Genomic DNA, 6,745 nt, shown 5'->3' with positions numbered 1-6,745 from the left:
TTTCTGAACATTTTGGCACACCTAAGAAAAAATGGATGTGTGTCTGTGTTCTTTGTATATCCGCAATTTTTTGTCGACGTTTTCGGGCGCACGGATCAACCGATTTCAATGGTTCAAAAAAACTTTTGATTTCTTCTGATAGGGAGATGTGCTGATTAGTTTTTGACAAAGGCAAGTCCACCCGTTACGGAGATACGAAGCAAAGAAAATGGACTTTTTGAGAGATAGGAGTATTTGATTGAAATGATCCAAAATATATTCAATTTGTATTGGTAGGGAGAAGTGGTGATTAGTTTTTGGCAAAGGCAGGTTCAGCCATTTCGAAGATAGAGGTAACTGTACAAAAGATTACAGTTAAGACTTAGCATCCGATTTGAATGATTCGAATATTTTCTGCTTGTCTTAACAAAATCATTGATTTTGAAAAATAAATTGTTCCAAGATTTTTTTAACATTTTGTTTTCATAAATTTTTTAATATCGAAAATGAATCAGATTTTAATTTTAATTCTGACTAAAATTCGAAAGCTCACTTATATACTTTAAATAAATAATTTTAACTTTGTAATTCAGTTTATATAATTCTTCTAAATAAATATTAGACAATGTTAGAGTATTTGAAATAATCCATTTAAAAGAATTTAATATTCCTCGAACATTTCGTTACGCTACGAGAAGTTCCGGCAATTTGCCTTAAGACACGATATATCACTACCCGACTGGAAATTGAAGTATGGCGCGGATCAGGGCTGCCCTAAATTAAGTAGGGTCCCAGTGCGGCAACCGTACTTGGCCCCTATGCGATATGTAACGCCTTGCCGGATAAGGTCTGTGTTGGGCAAACTGTTCCGGGCCCTAATCGAAAATATGAAATGGCCCCTATAAAAATATCGAACTTGGCCCTTAACTTAAAATAAGCATATGGCCCTGAAAATAATATGTGATATGGCCCTGAAAAATATATTTGATATGGCCCTGAAAAATATATTTGATGCGGCCCTGAAAATAATATGTGATATGGTCCTGAAAAATATATTTGATATGGCCCTGAAAAATATATTTGACGTGGCCCTGAAAATAATAATTGGCATGGCCCATAAAAAAATGCATATGCTAAATTTTTTTTATTAATTCTTTTGATAACAATATTTTAATATATAATAACAATAAATAACAAATGTTAATTAGGTTTTATTGGTCCGCCTATGATCTCTCCCATTCTCCCAATCACGGGAATAATTTATAACCTTCCCGAGGGCTTGGTTAAATGCTTGCTCTTTAATAGGGCTCAACTGCGGATTTTTAATTGATTCAGTTGTCATTATACCTGTAACAAAATGTATAGCCATAAATAATAAAATCATCTATGTGTACTGTGTGAATAATACCTACCATATAAACACTTCACAAGTTCACTGTCTTTAAGACATTAAACACTAAAAAAATAAAAACTAAAAATTAAAATTAAATTATTCGATAATAATAAAAAGAAAAATACACGATAAATTGTTAACAAGAATACACTTACTTGAAGCATTGCGCGACTTATTGCCTAAATTTATGTTACATTCCGACAACTGCTGATCGACGTTATTCTGATTTACAAAACGCCCTTTATTCAAGCGGTATTGTTTTTTCAGAACATCTTGCCTTCTGTTTATGGTTTCTTCATTGTCCGTAGAAAACGCATATTCCTTTTGTTGCAATATTTTTAACTTTTCCAAGGCAATTTAATATGTATCTGAAATTACAACTCAAATCAAAGATATGTTTATATATATATATATATATATATATATATATATATGTGTGTGTGTGTGTGTGTGTGTGTTTGTGTGTATATAACAAAATACACAATACGTAGTTGATCAATAATACTTACTCGCGTAATCTCGTACATCCACCTCATGAAGACTCCAATTATCCGATGCTGGTGCCGCCCGACGCTTCACCAAATCTTGAAGAAGAAGTAAATTTTCTCCCGATAGCTCATAATTATTTAAAAATGGGCATTCGAATTTATCTTATCCTTCATTATATATCAACCAATCCACCGGCACTACATCGATACTCTATTTTCACTTGTATCATTGAGAAATAAAACAACACAATGCACTACTTTTCCACTGATTATTAAACGATAATTACACGACGTTCTTTTAAAACAAATAAAAATATATCGTAATAATATTTCGTAATTTTCGCACTTCCTATTAAACACATAACGACCGCTTAGCTTGGCATTCAGTAATGAACTAAAAAACTAACAATGGTCCTCTTTGATAGAAGATGAAGTTCTTACATACATGTATTGGTGCCTCGATCGTATTCCATATTATCAATCAATGGTTTATATAATATCATATGCAACGGCGCGATGATGATCTCTTTCTCTGCATTCAATATATACTTATATATATATATATATAAATTTTTATGGGTCGTCGAATAAAAAAATTAATGTACTATTAATTTTTTTACGTAGAACTTCAATATTAGATCTATTTGAACTAATATCAGTATTTCTGTCCACATAAAAAAATTGTTCGAAATAATATTTGACAAAATGTTTGTTGCCTATTCGTATTATATGAGCAACCATAAATGTATATTGTTCACAATCTGCTGTACGCCGGCATCTATAAAGTTAACGTGTGACATAGCGCCGATCTTTCTTACTCTTGCCCACTCTATTTCATTCGATGTTAATGTTTAGCAGTATTTAGAATATGTTAAAATGAAATGTAAAACTTTTGATATTTATTATTGAAGTAAAATTATGTAAATTTATTTCAGTTTTTCTACTTGTCCTATGTCAAGGTCCTATGCTTTAGATAGACCAAGTACGCATAAGGAAAAGGTCATCGATCCTGTTTCTGATTGTTACACTTTCGATACTCGATATGAGTTAATATTCATGTATAGTCTAGACTCTAAAATTAATAAATACGATATATGTGTGCTGGACGAATTTTCTAAGAAGGTCCTATATCTTATGCAAACAGTTCACGTACGCAGAATTGATCTTATTATTTCTACTTATTACATTCGATATGATTATTATATATATATATATATATATATATATATATATATATATATATATATATATGTATATATAATTTCAGTGAGGAAACTACTATTATTATTAATAAATTGATCATAACTTATAGTACATTAATTTTTTTATTCGACGACCCATAAAAATTTATATATATATATTTATATATTATATGTCTCACATGACAAAATCGAAAAATAGTAATATACCCAATAACTTCTAATCACAAAAAGTATTTTTTTATTAAAAAATTATTTTATTGTATTCGCTATAATTTTAATATCTTGTTATATAATCGATTCAATAATTATTTTTATTGTTAATAAATTTTATGTAATTTCCTATCTTTCATGATTTTATTAATTTTATTAAAAAAAAAACACTTTTTGGTTTTGTATTACCATTGGATTTTTTGTTCAAAGTTGTATAAAGCTTTCGTAAATTCGTATATTATATTTATAATATATTGATAATAATGAATACCATGCAGATTATGGAAAGAACGAAAAAATATATTGTTACCGATTACATATTGTTATTATTTATTAATAGTTATTTTTTATAATTCATTTATTGTTTATTATTTATTATTTCTTTATTATTAATTATGTAATTTATTTCTATATTTATTTTAGACTATAACGACAATCATTGATCAATAATACACATTATAATCCTTTTTTTTTACAAAATATTAATAAATCAAACTATTTTGATTCTATTGATATTGAATCCTAGTAGGATTCAAATAAAGAATGCAGATAGGGCTTGTCTAAATAATCTGTGGGTAAGCCGTATTAGGGCTCTAGTAATGAATTTCCAATACGGACCGTATCATCATATCATGGGCAATACGTATTAGGGGTACAACAGGGCATCCGAATATGGCCCGTTTCAATTATTATAGGGCAATCCGTGTTAGGGCTGAATTCAGGCATGCCTTTTATGGACCCTATTCAAATTACCATATTAGGGCCGCCCATATATGGCCCCTATGAGGGCCATGCACTAAATTCCGTAATACGGACGCCGGAGTACAGCCCTATAGGGGCCTATAGGGGCCGGACCTGAGTTAGGGCTTGCCGTAACAAATTTCTACTCGGGTAGTTAATATTTGGCTTATAATTTATTAACTCTACCTGTTTACCTGTCTACCAGTCTACTTGTTTACCAGCTTACCTGTCTAACAGCTTATAAGTCTACCAGTCTATCTATCTACTTGGCTCTTTTTCTTCTTTTTTTACCTGATTACCTGTTAGCCTCTTTCTCTGTCCAGCTGTCTACCAGCCTACATATCTAATATTTGCCAACTGCTAACCTTTTTACCAGCTTTTTTTTTCTTTCTTATAAAATAGAATTCAAGTTAAATGAATAGACAGAGGAATTAAATTCATATGCAACTAATAATAAGATAAGATAGTAAATAATCAAATAACTTGAACTTAAAAACGCAGGAAAAATAAATATCTGAATTTTAGTATATACCTCAGATCATGTATATTTTATTTAACACAATATATTTTTATTATAATATAACGAAGCTTTACCTAAATAATACAAAACTTAATTGCACATGATTTTTTAATCAAAACCTGTTTATCATTTATTGCTGCTCGAAAGTCTTCAGCAATTAATCAATGTTATCATCAATCGGATTTAATTGAAAAACACGATACGCGTCCTGTGTAATTAAAACGCCTCGAATCAAAGCGGACCAACATCGTCGTAACATTCGGAAATTTCCTATAAACGGTACCCGATGTACAATTGTAATCTCCAGATAGACCATAAATATAATGGAGGTGTTGTATATCGCTTTACAATCTGTATGACTGCGGAATTTGAATCAGACTTCGACCCGAAGGCATTGCGTATTTTCAACGCATTAAGAATTCTTTACGGCGCTCGGCGTCCGTTCCAGTTATCGCGATATAAAAATATATATATCACACATCTTTCAACCCCGGGAACTATCAGCGATCTATCAAAATCTCACACTCGCTTTTGAAATTTTTGGATGTGTTGGAGGTGATATTTTGAGATCATGGATGTATTTGTTGTGTCCAGTGCATGTATGTTTTATGATATATGTGTTGAGTTTGTATGTGAGTTGAAGAGTACGAGTTTATATAGATGAGCGGTCACTGCAGCAAGCAAGGGATGAAGTTGGAAATATAGGACATAGATGGAAAAATTACAGATAATTTTTAAATGTCGTAATTTCGATTGTAAGCATTCATGTTTTGAAATACCTCTTGCTGTTGATTCTTTTTTTGATTATTATACAAGTATTTACAATCTTTAAAAACATTTAGTAAATGTAAGGAGATCATGTTATTAACTACCCCTAGGGTAAGTTATACTAATCGCAAAAAATCGTTTCAAAATCTCCTGATCATTTTGACATTAGAAAAAATTGCAATTTTTTGTGAACGTAGCGCCCGATTCGAATGATTCCAACATTTTACTTATTTTGACAGAGTTAATAATTAGTTACATTTTTGCAAAACCAGGTTGAGTGGTTTCGAAGTTTCAGAGAGAATAGCACACAGATGATTGGTTGACAGGTGAATAGGTAGACAGGTAGGCAAGCCGACAAATAGAAAGATAGACATGTAGACAGGTATACAGGTAGACAGGTAGACAGGTAAATGGGTGGAGAGACATTAAAGTTTTCTGAAATAGACAAGTGGACAACTCGGACACACGTACATAATTAGACACATACAGATAAGCAGATAAGATTAAGTAGATAAACAAATAAACTGTAAGACTGTAACTGTAATTATATATAAATAAGATATTTATTGATTAAATAGATTATTTAATAATTAATGTAAAATGCCACTTACACCTAGTATATAAAAGTACATAGTAATATTTCCACTTCACTTAAACATGCTAACCATTAACAATAACAGACCGATCAACCGATTTCTAAATGATGTTTTATTTTAATTCTTGACTGAGTTTACTTGCAGTCATAATCTACCTAAGTATTTAATAATTTATTTATTATCTATCACGGCGAAGTGAATATTTAATTGAAAAAAGTGATGAAATTAATTTATGATGAGTTTGTTAATTTTAAGGGAGCTCCATTTGCATCGGGAAATGATATATAGGATCACCTTCTCTAATTTATTAATAATATTTAAAATTTGTTTTTAAATGTTATTTTATATCCTAACTTTATTAATATTTTTTGTCGTATATTTGCCTGGATTATAAATACGAATGATGACTTACACTTAGCGTCAAAACGTGTAGAATTTTAAAACTTATTAATGAAAGTTTTAAATTAGTATCCAAATCAAAATTATGTTTACATATACGCGCAAGAAAAATAAAAATATGGTTTTTGATATGTAATATTTCATTAATATATTACCTTAATATATTTGTTTCTGACGAGTAGATTCCACCTCAAGCAAAAAATTATTAAAGCTCCAGAGTGAAAGTTGTTTATCCAATTCGCTTCTGCAAAGTATAATCTTTATATTAGTCTTCCGAAGTATTTGATGGTGCTATAATTTGAACACGTACCTATATCTTTAGGATCGGTCATGTGGAAATGATTTCTGGGGCTATCACGCCCCTAAAATAACCAGGATTATACACAAATATATCTGAAAGCGTGTCCATTATAAACGATGTTGGTATAGGTCGTTGTGGACTGAAATAT

General features: G+C 30.4%; 1 long non-coding RNA gene across 1 annotated transcript; it reads right to left on the bottom strand.

Annotated features, from left to right (window-relative positions):
* Positions 1-1,196: 1,196 nt before the first annotated feature.
* LOC113369958 lies at positions 1,197-2,368 on the bottom strand. Its single transcript, XR_003366552.1, has 4 exons — positions 1,882-2,368; positions 1,528-1,740; positions 1,392-1,435; positions 1,197-1,326 (listed from the first exon to the last, which is right to left on the bottom strand). It is a non-coding gene; the product is annotated as an uncharacterized LOC113369958 (long non-coding RNA).
* Between the last annotated feature and the right edge of the window lie 4,377 nt (positions 2,369-6,745).

The sequence above is a fragment of the Ctenocephalides felis genome, unplaced genomic scaffold (genome assembly GCF_003426905.1).
Source record: "Ctenocephalides felis isolate EL2017-DRISC unplaced genomic scaffold, ASM342690v1 CF-g0.4_SCAFFOLD_01492, whole genome shotgun sequence".
NCBI classification, from domain to species: domain Eukaryota; kingdom Metazoa; phylum Arthropoda; class Insecta; order Siphonaptera; family Pulicidae; genus Ctenocephalides; species Ctenocephalides felis.
The sequence above is the reverse complement of the archived record's forward strand: the minus strand, read 5'-3'. Positions and strand labels throughout refer to the sequence as shown.